Source organism: Bombina bombina, chromosome 12 (assembly GCF_027579735.1).
Source record: "Bombina bombina isolate aBomBom1 chromosome 12, aBomBom1.pri, whole genome shotgun sequence".
Taxonomy (NCBI): domain Eukaryota; kingdom Metazoa; phylum Chordata; class Amphibia; order Anura; family Bombinatoridae; genus Bombina; species Bombina bombina.
Genome location: NC_069510.1, coordinates 21,541,842 through 21,562,431, shown reverse-complemented (window position 1 = coordinate 21,562,431; position 20,590 = coordinate 21,541,842).

Below are 20,590 nucleotides of genomic sequence, written 5' to 3'. Positions count from 1 at the left end.
ATCAAAACACTGACAGAATCCATGGATGGCAGGCTTTTGAGTGTCCTTGCAAAGAAAGGTGGCTATATTGGTCACTGATTTGTTTTTGTTTTGTTTTTGAATGTCAGAAATGTATATTTGTGAATGTTGAGATGTTATATTGGTTTCAATGGTAAAAATAAATAATTGAAATGGGTATATATTTGTTTTTTGTTAAGTTGCCTAATAATTATGCACAGTTATAGTCACCTGCACACACAGATATCCCCCTAAAATAGCTATAACTAAAAACAAACTAAAAACTACTTCCAAAACTATTCAGCTTTGATATTAATTCATTGAGAACATGGTTGTTGTTCAATAATAAAATTAATCCTCAAAAATACAACTTGCCTAATAATTCTGCACTCCCTGTACTGTATATGCTACAATGTTTTCAACTAGCTACTAGTAGTGCAATACTGCTCATTCAACAAAGAATACCAAGAGAATGAAGCACATTTGGTTGGGAAGTTGTTTAAAATGGCATGTTCTATGTGAATCATTAAAGGTTAAAATTGGGTTTTACTTTCCTTTAACAACTCTAGATAATAAAATAAAAAAAATAAAAATGTTTTGTTTCCATTTTGGGAAGCTGTAAACGGAGAATGAAAGCACTGCTGACCAAACATCTGTTTTAGAGTTGAAAGGTAAGGGTTTACACATTTCTGTTTCATTCCAACCTTATTGTTACTATATTATTATTTTTTGTTTAATAGAAACATAACCTTTTATACACTAAAGTGTTATAAAGCAGATGCACATAAAGAGTTAATAGGAATTTTAGGGGGCCTCTGAAAATTATTATTTGCAAGAGATAACAGCTTTATAATCCATATCATGATTCATCTAGAGAGTTATTCCCAGGATATAAAAAAAACTGCCTGAACCAATCAAAAATTGTTATCATCCTTTCCACCAATCAGAAGTGTTTAACTGCAACGCCCAGCTGCCCTACGTACCTCCTCTGAACTGCCACGCAGCTCTTCTTGTTTGCTGATTCCGCCAGTTTCTACTTATTATATTATATTTTTCTTGTTGTTGCAAGGAAACATCTGGAAGAAGAGTAAGCAGTAATAGAATGAAATACATGCACAGAGGTGGAGTTTAGAGAGGCATCTGATTTCATTTAACTAAAACAACGGCAGGCCCCTCCACTCACTGCAGATTTAAACCATGTTCGGTGATGTCAGTGGGAAAATATGAATGTCTCGCTGTACTGTTTTTTTTATTTTTTTGTTCCATCCCCTTCTTTATTCCAAAGGGGTTTCTGGCTATTCACTTTGACCATGAATATGGAATTAAGATAGTAAAATATATGGGTCTTTCTGTAACTGCTTGGCATTGTAAAGGGATATAAAATATGAATATTATGGGAAACATTTTGCAGAAGCCCCTGATAACTTACAGCAACTCTCTTAAGTATACAGACGACAAAGTTATATGGAATAGTGTATCTACAGCTGTATGTCATTTGGGGTCCATAGAGTAAAAAAACTAAGATCAAAGAAATATAAGAATTTATTATTATTAACTACCCTGCACTTGGTTCAGCTTTTACCAATTATGCTGCAAAAAAAAAAAAATCTATATTGGTTTTAAAGGGATATAAAACCTATCATTTTTATTTAATTATTCAGATTTTACAATGTACTTCTATTATCAAATTTTCTTTGCTCCTCGTTATCCTTTGTTGAAAAGCAACACTAAATGGCAGCAGTTTATGTATTCTTTATCTGAATCATGAAAGAAAATTTGAGTTTCATATCACTTTAAGCCAGGGTAATGTGTAGCCAATCTGCAAGTCCTCACAACAACTTGTTAGGAAGTGTGATCAGGTACAATATTACATTGTAATGTCACAAGTATAGGGTAATATGGATCTTAAAGGGTTGTTAAACTCCAAAAGCTAAAATAAAAAATATACTCTTGTAGTTATATTGGTTTAGAGGGACATGCTTCCATGACAAGGGAAAAAGTACTTTAAGAACATACACAAACCAGCAGTAAAGCTATACACCAAACTGTTTCAGGTCACTGCCCCCTTGGATTTATAAACTCATCAGTGGCGCCCCCTAATGTAAACTTTAAAAATAATATTCAGACCAGCAGTGCACAACCCTAATAAAAATAAGGACACAATACAATACAAGGAGTAATAATTAAACATACTCAAATGTTAGAAGACTTGTTTCTTCATTTTATTAAAACTTTATGATCTTTATCTTCTGCTATCAGCTTTTAAAAGATAACCCATATTTAGTAACTACTTCATTGTTCAAAATATGTTAATCCGTTGGATGGGCTTAAAGGGACAGTGTACACTAGATTTGTCTTTGCAGAAATGTTTTGTATGTGATGCATTTATATAGCCCATCTGGGAGTATTTTTGTAACAATCTATAGTTTTGCTTATTTTTTAATAACATTGTGCTGATTTTCAGACTCCTAACCAAGCCCCAAAGTTTCAGATGTATACTGATGTCTACAGACTCCTGCTTGTATTGTTTTAATAAGGGGGAGTGTCTGCCCCTCCTGCTTTCTCAGCCAATTTTACTGGGTGTCCCAGCCTAACCTCAACCACAGTGCTAGACTGGGAGCTTCTAAGTAAAGTTTTAAATGGTTTTATACTGAATTTTTATATCATTATGTATAGTAGTGTCTAATACATGCAGTTATATAAAAATTGGTGCATACTGTCCCTTTAATTGATACCAGTTGCCCAATCTCTGCTTTCATGTCATTGAGCAGGGGGACTTAAAGGGACAGCATAAACTCAATTTCATATAACTGCATGTAATAGACACTACTATAAAGGTACAGTATACACTCATTTTCATATAACTGCATGTAATAGACACGACTATAAAGAATAAGATGCACAGATACTGATATAAAAATCCAGTATAAAACAGTTTAAAAACTTACTTAGAAGCTGTCAGTTTGGGTCTGTTGAAAAGGTAGCTGGAAAGCCCACTGCAAGTGGCAAATAAAACCCTCCCCCCTCCCCCTTCTTTTGCATATGAAAAGACCCTTTACACAAACAGGAGCAAGCTGGGGTAGGTATCTGACGGTATTCTCATAAAACTTTGGGGCTTGGTTAGGAGTCTGAAAATCAGAGCAATGTTATTAAAAATAAGCAAAACTATACATTTATTTTTTTTAAAAACTTTATGGGCTATATAAATAGATCATCTACAAAACATTTATGCAAAGAAAAAATGAGTGTATAATGTCCCTATAGTCAGAGATCAGCAGCTGATTTCTTTGCTTGGAGCATAGTTTCACTACTGCACTAATAAATAAACTTTATAGTGTGTTCTTACCAAATTATTATGTTGTGCGCTACCAGATTAGTTCTGATGACAGAGATTTCAAAACCTTATATGGCTGACTGTGTACAAAGCTACACAGACAGGCACAACATAAATTTGTTGTGTTTCCTGCTACTACACAATTAATTAAAACTGTGCAGTTAATGTTAATAATCTGTGCTTATGTACAGCACTGCCAAAATAAAAGAAATGCAAGCCTACAGTAGCCTATAATATCATAGAGAAAGTACAAACTGCTGATAAACCTGAGCTGTCATATAAGAAAAACTCTTGAGGAAACCTTGTCAAAGAGCAGTAAAACTTCAAATACACGTATATAGCAATAAAAGTTGTTTGTTTTGCTTTGTGTATGTAGGATAAAGTACAACAAATAACAATAATTAGACTTGTAGGGGGCCACTAGCATACTCTTTCACTTCTTTCTTACTAGTGCCCCATATGATAATCCACGTATTCCCCATCCAACTATTAAGCCTATTAGTGCCCCCCTCAGTAATCTCACCTCCCCCAAATGGAGAAATACTGACAGTTTTGGGAACCACTGTTATGTATTAAATGTATCATATTGGTATTGATTACACTGCAAAATCTTTTTGTTGATCAGAAAGAGGATGCCTTTGTTTCCTCTATAATAATATTTTGTATTGGTATTTTGCCTTCATTTTCTTTCTGTGCATTATTCTGTTCATTTACTTTATTTTGTTTTTTAATAAATTCCTGGAACTCTAGTTTTCTGTGAGATTACAGCCACTTAAGAAGGTACAACAAAATACCATTAAATTACTGAAACCCTGATATTGCCGTCTGTGTGCTCAGTACATTTTTATAAAATTGCATGCTATGCCTGAATCATGAAAGTTTAATTTTGACTACAGTGTTCCTTTTGCCCATTAAGGAGGTACGTCGCTGGTCTTTCTATGGGGATTGCATTAATAATAGCGCACTATTTCCGGTGACCAGAAGGTAGGATATAAAAACTATGCTATTATATACAAGAAAACTGGCAACGTACATGATATATACAGCAGAATCAGTTGTGCAAATCTTGCTAAGGCTCTTTGGCACTTTCTGATCATGCTTAAAGGGACAGTATACACCAATTTTCATATAACTGCATGTAATAGACACTACTATAAAGAATATGCACAGACACTGATATACAAATCCAGTATAAAACCATTTAAAAACTTACTTAGAATCTCCCATCTTAGCTCTGTTAAAAAGATAGGTGGAACACCCACTGCAAGTAGGAAAAAGCAGACACTCCCTCCCCCTTCCTCTGCATATGAAAAGAACCTTGACACAAACAGAAGCAAGCTGGAGTAGGTATACCTCTGTATTCTCCTAAAACTTTGCGGCTTGGTTAGGAGTCTGAAAATCAGCACAATGTTATTTAAAAACAAGCAAAACTATACATTTAAAACAAACAAACCTGTATGGGCTATATAAATAGATCATCTACAAAACATGTATGCAAATACAAAACTAGTGTATAATGTCCCTTTAATGACTGACAGTACACTACTCATACTGCTGTATAAGGTTCAGTTAAACTTTAAACAGATTTTACTTTACAATTTTTGGATGAAAAGAAAACAGGTTTAAATGATGCTCTTTTGTGGATGAAATAAAAGTTTAAGATTAATATCAATTTACAGTCTTTTTTCTGCTTTCTAAAGGGAAACTAAATCCTGTTTTTCTCTGCAATGCTTTTAATACATTTAAATCTACTGAGAGCTAATCTGCATGGTGGGTTTAAATTGTTCCTAAAGATTATGTTTACACCATGACTAGTACTCAGAATATGCACCACCAAACCAGCTATTTTTTTTTTTACTTTTGAACTGACAGGCAGTTCTGCCAATCAGCTACCATTCTGTCCACACTGACTGGGAAATGGTATTGGGGGGCCCACACAATGGCCTTTCCTCAAAACTCTTCTTTAAACTCCACCCTTTTTACAGCTAAGCAATGATTTTATCATTTTGATGCCAGGAACATACGAATAAGTTTCACCACTTTGGCTTCCCGGGACTAACACACAGAGCAGTGATGTAACACACCTTTATTACCTACTAGTACAACAGAAAGACCCGTGTTTTAGCATCCCTGTGACTGTCAGAAACACATAAGACAGTGATTTTACGATTATACTCAAAATTTGGCTGCCAATAAAACAGAGAGAGTATGAACACTTATTTCTGGGATATATATATATATATATATATATATATATATATATAAAATGCATAGAAGGCCTTTTAAATTTAGCTGTCACTCAAAATGGGCGTTTTATTGTCCAATATTTTTAGAATATTTTACTGGACAAACTGCTAAAATATTGGACTGTCCGGCTGATTCCTGGACACCTGACAACACTAGTTCTGCAATAATATGGTAACTAGTGGTAACACTAGTTCTGCATACAGCTAGGATTCAGGGTTGTAAGCAACAAGACCAAAAATGAGTAGAATGTCCCTTTAACATCAACTCTTGTTCTATCATTTTCTTTTATTTATCTTTTTCCTCCTGCATTTACTCTGGAAGTACATTATTGTTTAAATAAAACAATCTATTTTATGTATTCTTTTGATTTCTCCTTAAAATTATTTCCAAAGCATCTGATGTTAATGGCACCCAAAATTCTTGCGCTAACATTTTTTTCAGAAGCGTTTACAGATGTTGGTCAGTCTGATAAAGAGCACTCAGCCATAAACGTACCCGCTTCAAGAGGGTTTTTATTTATGGCCATTTAAATAAATGGTGTCTTTCCAAGAAAATGTATGTGATCTTTGTGTGCAATTTTAGCAGTAAAATACAAAGAAAAGTCATAATTCAACATTATTATTGTAATTTGATCAGATGAGACCACTCTATTTACCTCTATTTACATTTATAAGGTCATTTTGTAAGCGCTGATAGATGGTGGTCTCCAACAAAATAGCAGAGAACAAGAAAAGAGAGAGAGAGATCTGTGCAATATCACTTTTATTATTTCTAAGTTGACAAGTAGAGTATTTCCTCTTATGAACAATCAAAAACAAATACTTTAAAAAGACTATACTGAAAATACAGGCCAGAAAGAAGAAATTCAGTGCAACAAAAGTGAATACACCTGACACACAAAAATAGTGATCAATGAATAAATTTGAGTAAACCTGTTATTTTCAATAAGTTTAATTGCATGGACAAGGTGATCTGTGAACACTGGAACTTTCTCAGTTTTGGACCTATGGGCGGTGTCTATATGCATGTCTGCATCATGGTTCCACACATTTGCCAGAGGAATTGAAAAATCTGATTGCGAGACTTCACAAAGATGGAAAAGGATACAGGAATATCGGTGACCAACTAAAAATCAGTGGAAACCCAGTTGCAGCAGTAATCAGGTGGTATAGAATGAGCCATAGTACCACTAATTGGAGCCATAGTAGAGGTCCTGCTAAAATGAAGCCACAGACAGTGCGCTACTTGAACAATCTAGTTCTGAAAAACAGACGGCAAATTCTTCAGACTTGGCTCAGGGGTTATCAATGGAAATCTGAGTTTCTGTGACAGCTCAGACAGCGAATAACATCAGCCTCTATGGATGGCGTCCAAGAAGAAAAAAAAACTTGTTTGCTCTTCAGCACAAAACTGCAAGATTGAACTTCACTAAAGAACATGAGAAGAAGCCTGATGAATATTGGAAGCACATTCTTTGTTCAGAGGTGACCAAGATAAAGTTGTTCGGCTCAGATGGGGTCCAGCATGAGTGGCCTGAACCTGGCCAGGACTACCACAGTAAATGCACGGAGGTGGGAGTGTGATGGGGCTTTATATATGACACCATGAATGCCAGTGGATATACTGGCTGACAAGATCCAGTCTCCAGACGCTTGGCAGAAGCATAAAAACGATACAAGGCACACTGTCAAAATCACAAGATTCTAATGAAGAAAAAAGTGAAAACTATGACCACAAGAAGACATCAGTCTGATGAAGAGGCTAAGGCATTGAAATGTTGTCTAAATACAATTTAAAAAAAAAATGTATGTGGATTATTGCAAAACTGTTTGGCTACAGTAAAGTAGACCAGGAACATAAATCCTAACACACTTTTTAATGGGTATGAGCTGCTCTTTGTGGTACATGAGTCAGAGAAAGAGAAAATAAAATGCAGTAAACAATAACAGAATTAGGAACAGAATTATCACCCTCATTTGGGATATGGAGTCCATTTGCAGCGCATAGAAGTGAGTCCATATAAAAGTTCAATAAAGTGCTGATTATAGGGCTCTAACGGCAAATAAACATATAAAGTTCCCAACATTATGGGCCATACATTTTCAGAATTTTTCTTTTCGTTTAAAACAAATTAAACTAATAACAATAAACATTAACCAGTTATAGTTTCCATGTTTTTTTCTAGTCAAAGTATAAGTGCATGCATATAGCTTCAGCTAAGCAAATATGTCTAGTACCTATGCATTGTGTCATCTGATATTAACGTCCGAGTCTAAAGTGTGACGGTCCAGGGTGACATGTGGAGCCCACCGTCACCTTTGGGGAAAAAAGTAGTAACTTGTATGTAATGGGACAGTCTATAAAAAAGAGTCATGTTGAGACCTTTATGTGGATCTGGAGTCCACATAACTTGTTCAGTAAGAGATAATGATATCTGTCTAGCTTGAGGTTGAGCTGTGTCTCTTGGATCCACATTGGTAGGGTAGGGACTGACTCTTTTTTCCACAGTCTTGGGATTAATTGATGTGCACTATTAATCATTATTTGTAACAATCTAAAATGCAGTTTTGAGTTGAGTTTGGGATATTTGTGGAACAGATATATAATTGGGTCGTGAGGTAGCTGAGTGCCAATGGTGTTCTAAATGTATGGTATAATGGATGTCCAAAATGCTTGAATTTTGGGACAGGCCCACCAGATGTGAAATAGGGTGCCTTCCTCCCTGCACTGTCTCCAACAGCAGTTAGAGGAGCCAGGGAAGAGGTGTTTGAGTCTCTGTGGTGTAAGATACAACCTGGTTAGCAATTTTGTGTTAGTTTCTATGAGTTTAGCCGAATGTGCTGAGTTTTTTATGGCTTTGAAATTTGAGTGCCATTCTGTGTTTGGGATTAAAAACGGTAAATCTCTGTTCCAAGCTTTGGTGAAAGTTGGTAAATCAGTTTCACTTGGTGTAGTCAGTAATTTATAGGTACGTGATATTGTGTGGAGGTTAGGTGAGGATGAGCTACACAAAATCTCGAACTGTGTGCGTTGTCTAGTCAGATGGTGTTTGTGTGTCGTCTGAAAGTAGTGGCTGAGTTGGTGGTACCGAAACCACATATTAGAAAACCCTTCGCCTAGTGGTTCAATAGATTGTCTAAGTAGTAAGCTACCACCTTCTGTCAAAATATAAGCGGGCAGCAAAAGGTGAATGTCCCTGGTACCTGTGGGGATAGAAGTCCTGGTGGGAAACTATCATTCTGTAATGTGGGCGTTAGTGGGGAAGGTATTGTGGACTGGTTAGGGTGAGTTTCAACCATCTCTATCCAAGTGTTATAGGTCTCATGAATGATTGGATTATTAGGATTCTTGATTTTGGATCGGTTTTTATCGGTCCAACAGGAGGATCCCAACTGAGTGCAGTCTGAGAGTTCATGCTCGAGTTTGACCCATTGTTTGTGATTATGCTCTTCGAAAGAGCACCAGTCTATAATTCTAGAAAGGAATATGGCATTTCTATATTCACATATATTAGGGACCCCCAGGCCCCCCTGAGTAGGATTTATGTATAGGATTGATTTGGCAATCCTAGGTGGCTTAGTTTTCCAAATGTAGGCATTAATGATTGATTGGAGTTTTGGGATCATAGATTTTGAAAGAGGGGTGGGGACAGTCTGTAAAACATATAAGATTTTGGGGAGTAATGTCATTTTAGCTGCCCCGATTCTACCAAGCCAGGACATAGATTTAGGAGACCAATTCGTAGTGTTTGAAAGTATATTCGAGGTTAGTGTGTCATAATTCAATTTGATTAACTCTTGAGTTGGAGATAAGTGTATGCCTAAGTATTTGATGGACTGAGTCCTTAGTGTGAATGGGGCTATATATTGGAGGGATGTTAGGTCTGCCTGAGTGATGTTAACTGGGAGGATGTCTGACTTTTCAAAGTTTATGGACAAATTGGACACAGCGCCATACTCTTTCAGAATTGAGTGGGCAGCTGTAAGGGAGCTCACAGGATTTGTGAGCATCATAAGGAGATTATCGGCGAACAGAGCCAATTTATATGTTGAAGTTTTGATTTTAATGCCTTCTACTGGGTTTGAGGTGCGTAAGATGGTGGCTAGAATCTCCATAGAGAGAACAAACAGCAAGGGTGAGAGAGGGCATCCCTGATGGGTTCCGTTTCTAATTGGGAAGGAATCAGACAATAGGCCATTCACCTTGATTTTAGCCAAGGGGACAGTGTATAGAGCGGTAATTTTGTATATGAATTTCTTGGGTAGGCCAAATTTGTGGAGGGTGCATGTCAAAAACGTCTAGTCCAACCGGTCGAACGCCTTTTCGGCATCTGTGGAAATGAATATAGTCAGGATTTTCAGTCGGGGGGAATATTGTGTTGGCCTTAGCTTCTCTTTGCGGTACGAACCTTGTTTGGTCATTGTGAATTAAGTAGGGGAGAGATAGGTTTATTCGGTTGGCTAGGATCTTGGAATAAATGTTGAGGTCCACATTTAACAGAAAGATAGGTCTAAAGTTGGATGGGGAGTATGTTGATTTGCCCTGCTTGGGCAGGACTGTGATAAGTGCCTCTAACATTCTTGGTGGGAATAGTCGCTCTGGGCCTATGAAGTTAAAGAGGTTTAAGAGGTGGGGAGAGAGTTTGTATGTTTTATAATAAAAGTTACTGAAGCCATCTGGTCCAGGGCTTTTCCCTTGTTTAAGGGACTTAATAGCATCATCTAGTTCCTGAGGGGTAATGGCTTGGCTTAAAATTTGAAGGTTTTCGGGGTGGATCTGGGGAAGTTGGAGCTGGTCCAAATATTTATTGCATACCTGGATGTGGTCCTCTGTAGATCGGGAAGGGAATAGGTTATATAGTTTAATGTAATAATTACATTGTTTTGGAGTTTGTAGTCTTTGAGTTTGTAGTCTTTGTGGAGTTGTTAGTTGTTAATGAATGTATATATGACATGGATTGTTTACTCTTAAGAGCTCTAGCCAGTAGCCTACCCGGTTTGTTCCCTTGTATAAAATATTTTTGGCGTAGGAGGAATGCTGTGTTTTGAGATTTAATGTCTAGGAGGTCATTAAGTTGTTGTCTGGCTATATTTAGTATATTTTGAATGTCTAAGTCCATAGGGTGTCTTTTGTGAGTAGTCTAATTTTACAGCATAAGATGCGCATGCACCACCTCCCATGTTAAATACCTCCAAGGATATGGAGTAATCGTCCACAGCACATACGTTTTTCAGCTGTAGACATGGCCGCCAGACTCCTCTCCCTCTTCCTTTGTCCCCCTTCTCTATGGAACTAAATGCTAGTTTGTGTTCTTGCTAATGCGCATGTGCATTAGAAATTCCTGTACGCTCGCAAGCAGAAATTTGAACTGCTGCTGGGAATCGCGTGACCGTGGGTAAAGAAGTCGACCGAGGATTCTATTCTGATTGGATGTTTATTTTAAAAAGAAATGTATTACGTTACATTGGGTGGAATTTGGCGGCCATCTCTACAGCTGTGGACAATTTCTCCATATCGTTAGAGGTATTTAACATGGGAGGTGGTGCAGGCGCATCTTATTCTGAATATCTAAATGATGGTATTGAGTTCTGCCGGGTGTTGACTGTCCCTTTAAACTAATATTATTTTTTTATTTTACATCAGATGGTGAAGAGTACTTAGTACTATCACTTTAACCCACTTCTGGAAATTATGTTGCAACATTGTTATGCTTTCTAAGTAAAAGTATGTTCTTGACTGTAAAGACACTCATGAACAGACGCCATCACTCTATCACTGCTTGCACAACTCATACCTTGCAAGAGATCATTCATATGTGGAAAGATATAGTCACTGAGACCAAGGTCTGGTAAAGGGTGACAAGAACATATTCGTTAGAGCATTGTCTTGGTGGAACAATAATTTTGTCTCAGCTTACAACATAACTTCTCTTTAAGGGTCTGATCATCTAAATCTCTCCATTAAGATGAGGTGATATAAAATGATCCTCCAGCACTGTGAGATCCCTAATAAGATTCTAAAAAGGCAGATTTTGCTTTACTTCTCCAAGGGGTTCCCTGCCTTTCTTTATGTGAAGGAGAGACAAGCCCAGATCAGTATTGCACTGCATGACAGGAAAGTTCTGCTGCATTTACACTTTGTGCTTTTGTATTTTATATTTTATGCTTCAGATTGTTTTAACACATTTAAACGTTGCCCTTTTATGTATTGTAATTTAATCCATATAGATTCTGTATATAGCATTTTACAAATTCTGATTGTGCTTGGACAGTTCCTGTGTAAATTTACCAAAAAAGATCATACTTTGTATATTTGTGTATCTTTTACAATTACACTGCACTGTAATTCTATTTAAAATAAAACAAACAAAAAAACAGACAGTTTCAGTTTCCAAGAGAGCTTTATTACTTTCTATAGGTCTGATGATAAAAGATTCTCTAGTTTAGAGAGAAATTCTAGTTATATACTAGTCGTTGCACATATGCCTCTTGTCATTGGCATGCCCAGTTTGTTTAGATAGCTCCCAGTAGGGCATTGCTGCACCTTTAACATGGATACCAATAAAATTATGCAGGTTTCATAACAGAAGTCAGATGCAAAGTTGTTTAGTTATGCTCTATCTGAACCAAAATACAAAAAAAATGAGTTTCATATTTCTTTAACTCTTTGTAGTGAATCTGCAACTTGCTCTCCTGGGACTTTATTTTGTGGCACACCGAATGTGACAGCATATGTAGAGCCTGGCAGGTGCCCCTGTGATAACTGCCCAGATTATATATTCAAATAATAAACAAATAAATACATAAAGCAAGCTGACATATGACAACTTCAACTAGAGGTGCAGTTCTGAGACATATAGGTTACATTCTTGCATTATCTTCATCTTGCAGGGTATCAAATTCCGAATGATCTATACATTCCTTCCGACTATATGAATCTACAGTCACACCACAAGATTTACTGCAAGGCTTGCTCATATTTTCCAGTCATGTCTCTCTTGAATGATATGTCATTGACCTAGGAACTGTTGTACTGGAGAAAAGAGAGTGTTCTGTTTCCATTAAGACTACACAGCCCAGCTACAATTACATTAGAGAGATTATAAAGCCCATAGGTTGTTCTTAAACTACATTGTGTAATACAAGATCAATTCTAGGTAGAGTTTAGCATCCTCCTAATCTAATCCAAAAATCCCATACTCCCTTTCCTTAGAACATGACATGTTTGCCCTAAAAAGCCATGTGTTTGACTCACACAAAGGGATTAATGTTTACAAAGTGACTGTAAGTGGTAGAATAAAGAGAAGTGCAATAGATTTTTGTCCTAAAACCATATAAAAGCCCTGTAAATAATAATCAGACTTGGCTGATTTTAGGTTATTTTTTTTTAATATAACCATCCTTCATTGAATGGACATTAGGCTGCTGTGCACAACTGCAAAATAATCGGCTCCCTATGTAATTGTAATTAATCCTGTTCCTGCAGCTCTTTTCAAATCAGTTTTCCAGTTCTAATAGCTTAAAGGTGCTCCGCCTCTTTGTACATATGAATGAGGCTGTCAACATTTTTGACAACTCTATATTGTGCTACAGGTTAGGGTGCCTGATACATGTTGCAGCTGCTGCATTGCTCTGTATTATCTGTATTATTGCTAAGTGCTTTATTAAATATATTGTGTGTAACTGTAAAACTGTGCACATACAATGTATCATGCACACTAACTGAAAGCAAGCGATACAGCTGTAAAAAGAGTGTGCAATATTACTGATCTGTGACTGTGCACTGCTTCTGTCACAGGGTGTGAGAATACCTGAGCTCGAAGATGGCGGCACGCCATATGTAGAGGCGGAGCGTCAGTATATTGCACCTTTAAGTTATCAAAATAAAAACTAATTTTAAAAGAGCTGAACATGATGAAATGCAATAACATATTGTTTAGTTACGATTCTTTTGTAGTTGTGCTTAGCATTTTAATGGGACACTCGAGTCAAAATTAAACTTTCATGATTCTGATAGAGCAGCAATTTTAAACAACTTTCCAATGTACTTCCATTAACAAAATGTGCACAGTCTTTTTATATTTACATTTTTTGAGTCACCAGCTCCTACTGAGCATGTGCAAGAATTCACAGAATATACATATATGCATTTGTGATTGGCTGATGGCTGTCACATGATACAGGAAGAGTAAAAATAGACATAACTTTGAAGTTTGTCAGAAAAAAATCTACTACTCATTTGAAGTTCAGACTAAGGGGCCGATTTATAATTTGTCTATGTGCACGTTTGGCTGTGAATGTGTCTGTAGGACTGTATGTTCACATCTGGCTGTGAATGTGTCTGAAGGACTGTATGCTCACATCTGGCTGGGAATGTGTCTGAAGGACTGTATGTTCACATCTGGCTGGGAATGTGTCTGTAGGACTGTATGTTCACATCTGGCTGTGAATGTGTCTGTAGGACTGTATGTTCACATCTGGCTGGGAATGTGTCTGTAGGACTGTATGTTCACATCTGGCTGTGAATGTGTCTGAAGGACTATATGTGCACGTCTGGCTGTGAATGTGTCTGAAGAACTGTATGTTCACATCTGGCTGGGAATGTGTCTGTAGGACTGTATGTTCACATCTGGCTGTGAATGTGTCTGAAGGACTGTATGTTCACATCTGGCTGGGAATGTGTCTGTAGGACTGTATGTTCACATCTGGCTGGGAATGTGTCTGTAGGACTGTATGTTCACATCTGGCTGTGAATGTGTCTGTAGGACTGTATGTTCACATCTGGCTGTGAATGTGTCTGAAGGACTATATGTGCACGTCTGGCTGTGAATGTGTCTGAAGGACTGTATGTTCACATCTGGCTGTGAATGTGTCTGTAGGACTGTATGTTCACATCTGGCTGGGAATGTGTCTGTAGGACTGTATGTTCACATCTGGCTGGGAATGTGTCTGTAGGACTGTATGTTCACATCTGGCTGGGAATGTGTCTGTAGGACTGTATGTTCACATCTGGCTGGGAATGTGTCTGTAGGACTGTATGTTCACATCTGGCTGGGAATGTGTCTGTAGGACTGTATGTTCACATCTGGCTGGGAATGTGTCTGAAGGACTGTATGTTCACATCTGGCTGGGAATGTGTCTGTAGGACTGTATGTTCACATCTGGCTGTGAATGTGTCTGACGGACTGTATGTTCAGATCTGGCTGTGAATGTGTCTGTAGGACTGTATGTTCACATCTGGCTGGGAATGTGTCTGTAGGACTGTATGTTCACATCTGGCTGGGAATGTGTCTGTAGGACTGTATGCTCACATCTGGCTGGGAATGTGTCTGTAGGACTGTATGTTCACATCTGGCTGGGAATGTGTCTGTAGGACTGTATGTTCACATCTGGCTGGGAATGTGTCTGTAGGACTGTATGTTCACATCTGGCTGGGAATGTGTCTGTAGGACTGTATGTTCACATCTGGCTGGGAATGTGTCTGTAGGACTGTATGTTCACATCTGGCTGGGAATGTGTCTGAAGGACTGTATGTTCACATCTGGCTGGGAATGTGTCTGTAGGACTGTATGTTCAGATCTGGCTGGGAATGTGTCTGTAGGACTATATGTGCACATCTGGCTGGGAATGTGTCTGTAGGACTATATGTGCACATCTGGCTGGGAATGTGTCTGTAGGACTGTATGTTCACATCTGGCTGGGAATGTGTCTGTAGGACTGTATGTTCACATCTGGCTGGGAATGTGTCTGTAGGACTGTATGTTCACATCTGGCTGGGAATGTGTCTGTAGGACTGTATGTTCAGATCTGGCTGGGAATGTGTCTGTAGGACTATATGTGCACGTCTGGCTGTGAATGTGTCTGAAGGACTGTATTTGCACGTCTGGCTGTGAATGTGTCTGAAGGACTGTAAAATGTGTCTGAAGGACTGTATGTGCATGTCTGGCTGTGAATGTGTCTGATGGACTGAATTTGCACGTCTGGCTGTGAATGTGTCTGAAGGACTGTAAAATGTGTCTGAAGGACTGTATGTGCACGTCTAGCTGTGAATGTGTCTGAAGGACTGTATTTGCACGTCTGGCTGTGAATGTGTCTGAAGGACTGTAAAATGTGTCTGAAGGACTGTATGTGCATGTCTGGCTGTGAATGTGTCTGATGGACTGAATTTGCACGTCTGGCTGTGAATGTGTCTGAAGGACTGTAAAATGTGTCTGAAGGACTGTATGTGCATGTCTGGCTGTGAATGTGTCTGAAGGACTGTATTTGCACGTCTGGCTGTGAATGTGTCTGAAGGACTGTAAAATGTGTCTGAAGGACTGTATGTGCATGTCTGGCTGTGAATGTGTCTGATGGACTGTATGTGCACGTCTAGCTGTGAATGTGTCTGATGGACTGTGTGTGCACGTCTGGCTGGGAATGTGTCAGAAAGACTGTATGTTGACATCTGGCTGTGAATGTATCTGAAGGACTGTTTGTGCATGTCTGGCTGTGAATGTGTCTGAAGGATTGTATGTGCACGTCTAGCTGTGAATGTGTCTGAAGGACTGTATGTGCACGTCTGGCTGTGAATGTGTCTGAAGGACTGTATGTGCACGTCTGGCTGTGAATGTGTCTGAAGGATGTGTCTGAAGGACTGTATGTGCACGTCTGGCTGTGAATGTGTCTGAAGGACTGATGTGCACGTCTGGCTGTGAATGTGTCTGAAGGACTGTATGTGCACGTCTGGCTGTGAATGTGTCTGAAGGACTGTATGTGCACGTCTGGCTGTGAATGTGTCCAAAAGACTGTATGAACTTCAAAGAAAGGATTGCCGGGAGTCCGTTAATTATTCATAAAAAAATAACTTTTATTGTAGCATATTAAAAGTTTGTGGAATAGGCATATCCCAGTGCCTCACAAGCAGGCTGACGCGTTTCGGTAAACACCGTACTCATAGCCATAAAAAACACATGTACAATGGCAACTTTAAAACCCTCACACAAATCCCCAATTTTACTATCATTACTGCTGTCTGGACGAATATAATAATGTATTTGAATGAATGAAAATGTGCCTGTATGACTCTGTGGGCTCCATGTACTGTGTTGAAGGGAAGAGGGTGGCATTACACACTCGCTTAAGTGTTAATTGTACATAGGGCAGCAGATGATCAGGGTCCGCTGCCCGTATGCCACAAAGCTGTGTGGACAGGTTCTACAGTTGAGGACCTTGTCCACACATTGTTTGATACATGAGGCCTGTGTGTGTTTGACTATGTGTACATCTGAATAGCATCGTAAATGAGTATGGTTGGCTGAATGACAGTTAATGGCTGGATCTGGCCTGCTGTTATATATGAACGGAACCATTTGGGTATGTGCATATGTATATATCTGCAGCACAGATAGCAATATGCATAATTTGGCGTGCCCCACCTAGCAGTTTTTTGTCAGGTGCATAACTGCATGGTTCAGTGCATATGCCGTGAGCGTGCATCAATGGTAATATGTAAATCCCACCCTAAGTATATCACTATGGGTTCTAAATGTTGTACATTGTATATTTAGTGTACAGCTCACATTCATATTATACAGATGGAGTGTGGTTTGTCATTATGTGTCTGTATGTCTATCAGGGTGTGTCATAAAGAACCAGACTTGTTTCTGAAAGCTATATGTGAGTGCTAGTGCACACCATAAGGTCTTTATGCAAATAGTTATTGGTGAGTTGAGTAATGTGTGACTGTTCACTTACTGTGCACAATGAGTCATCTTATGCCGGACAGACAGTGCTGTGATTAATTCTCCCAACAGGAGTATGACACTTGTTTCATTCATTACAAAACGTACAAGGTTCCCATACCGTCTGTACATTGTAAATAATGTCTGTGTTCTGCTTTCTTTGGTGATTATTTGATGTTTTTAGTACATCTTTACATTCATGTACTGAAATGATGATTATTATTATTTATCCTGAAAGAGTTTATCTAATGGAGCATACTAAAGAATATAGGACTCTCAAAAGAAAATTTAAAAGGACACTAAAATAATTGTATTTTTTTTTCTTTGTTGCAACTAAAATATGGTATTTTCAAATGTTTTTTTTTGTAATGATCTTACACTGAACAAAGTAATGTTTGCACTAATGCCAGAAGAGGAGTCTCTTCCCATCAAGAGATCTGTGGTAGTTGTCCTTATCAAGTTGTGCATGAATTTCCTGATAGCTTCATATCAATTAAAAAACATTTCATTTCTGATCTTTTGTGCACCTTGTTTTTTTAATGCCTAAGCAATTGTGTAAAACAATCAATCCCAAAGGTTGAGATTTCTTCTAGATTCTTTTAGGTGCTGCATTAATCATTGAAATAGACCTCAGGGGAAAAAGGAAAACAGCCGATGGTTAGGTCTGTTTTACCAAACCAATAATTTTATGAGTGATCAGATACTCACATATTACTGAGCTATAACTCAGCTCTTAGTAGTTAGGCAGGTAGGTATCAGACCCCTTGGCATTTCACATACCCCCAAACTGTCCCAATTTTAGGGGTCTGTCCCGCTGTCCCGGGTTGCATGTCATCTGTCCCACATTGCCCCATGCATTTAAAAAAAACAAAAATTTGTTTATTCTATTGGGCCCATACTCAGAAGCAGCTGGCTTTTCTCTCGCAGGGTTAGATACCTGTTAGATTCCCTGTGGAAAAGTAATGGTGTGTGTGGGTTAAGCAGCAGTAGGAAGGCTGTATACCCTCTGACCTCTAACCCTTGGTAGTGATGACGTCTAACCCCTGGTGATAATACTAACACGCCTTCAGTTTTATACGATGAGCAGTGCTAACACCAGGGTAACGAGCAGTGGCAGCCTCAGACTGCCAGCTACAGATACCCATATATGATGTAGTGTGTGTGTGTATCTGTATGTATAAGTGTGTGTGCGTATCTGTATGTATAAGTGTGTGTGTGTATCTGTATGTATAAGTGTGTGTGTGTATCTGCATGTATAAGTGTATGCTATGTAGTTTGTGTATCTGCATGTATAAGTGTAAGCTATGTAGTGTGTGTGTATCTGTATGTGTAAAGTTTGTGTGTGTGTATCTGCATGTATAAGTGTATGCTATGTAGTGTGTGTGTGTGTATATCTGCATGTATAAGTGTATGCTGTGTACTGTGTGTGTATCTGCATGTATAAGTGTATTCTATGTAGTGTGTGTGTGTCTGAATGTGTGTGTCTGAATGTATAAGTGTAAACTATGTAGTGTGTGTATCTGCATGTATAAGTGTATGCTTTGTAGTGTGTGTGTATCTGCATGTATAAATGTAAGCTATGTAGTGTGTGTGTGTATCTGTATGTATAAGTGTGTGTATCTGCATGTATAAGTGTATGCTATGTAGTGTGTGTATCTGCATGTATACATGTAAGCTATATAGTGTGTGTGTATCTGCATGTATAAGTGTATGCTATGTAGTGTGTGTGTATCTGCATGTATAAGTGTATGCTATGTAGTGTGTATGTGTGTATCTGCATGCATAAGTGTATGCTATGTAGTGTGTGTGTGTGTATCTGCATGTACTGTATAAGTGTATGCTATGTAGTGTGTGTGTATCTGCATGTGTAAGTGTATGCTATGTAGTGTGTGTGTGTGTGTATCTGCATGTGTAAGTGTATGCTATGTAGTGTGTGTGTATCTGCATGTATAAGTGTATGCTATGTAGTGTGTGTGTATCTGCATGTATAAGTGTATGCTATGTAGTGTGTATGTGTGTATCTGCATGCATAAGTGTATGCTATGTAGTGTGTGTGTGTATCTGGATGTATAAGTGTATGCTATGTAGTGTGTGTGTATCTGCATGTGTAAGTGTATGCTATGTAGTGTGTGTATGTATCTGCATGTGTAAGTGTATGCTATGTAGTGTGTGTGCGTATCTGTATGTACAAGTGTATGCTATGTAGTGTGTGTGTGTGTATTTGCATGTGCAAGTGTATGCTATGTAGTGTGTGTGTGTGTATCTGCATGTGCAAGTGTATGCTATGTAGTGTGTGTGTGTGTATCTGCATGTGTAACAGGCCCATTTATCAAAGGGCTTGCGGACCTGATCCGACACTGCGGATCAGGTCCGCAAGACCTCGCTAAATGCGGAGAGCAATACGCTCTCCGCATTTAACATTGCACCAGCAGCTCACAAGAGCTGCTGGTGCAACGCCGCCCCCTGCTGACTCGCGGCCAATCGGCCGCCAGCAGGGAGCTGTCAATCAACCCGATCGTATTCGATCGGGTTGATGTTTGGCGATTCCTGTCCGCCTGTTCAGAGCAGGCGGACAGGGTTATGGAGCAGCGGTCTTTAGACCGCTGCTTCATAAGTTGTGTTTCTGGCGAGTCTGAAGACTCGCCAGAAACACGGCCCTTCAAGCTCCATACGGAGCTTGATAAATGGGCCTGTTTGTGTATGCTATGTAGTGTGTGTGTGTGTATCTGCATGTGTAAGTGTATGCTATGTAGTGTGTGTGTGTGTATCTACATGTGTAAGTGTATGCTATGTAGTGTGTGTATCTGCATGTGTAAGTGTATGCTATGTAGTGTGTGTGTATCTGCATGTATAAGTGTATGCTATGTAGTGTGTGTGTGTATCTATATGTAGAAGTGTATACATGTATATGTGTAGAATGTGTATACATGTATATGTGTAGATTTTGCTACTGTGCATGTTTGCTGACTTTAAAGGCCATAATGTAGAATATTAATGGGGAATGCAGAGAGCAGTTTTAAAGAATCTATTATTAAATGTCCAATTAAGATTAAAATATTTAGCACTGTCTCTTCAATGACTAATTGAATACAGAGCTCACAGTGGTTTGAGCTTGTGACTGATTTGCTGCCTTACGCCTAGACTTAGAGTTTTGCGGCCAAAGGGGTGCGTTAGCTACGCTGGCTTTTTTTCTCCCGCACCTTTTAAATACTGCTGGTATTTAGAGTTCACAGAATGGCTGCGTTAGGCTCCAAAAAAGGAGCGTAGAGCATATTTACCGCAACTTCAACTCT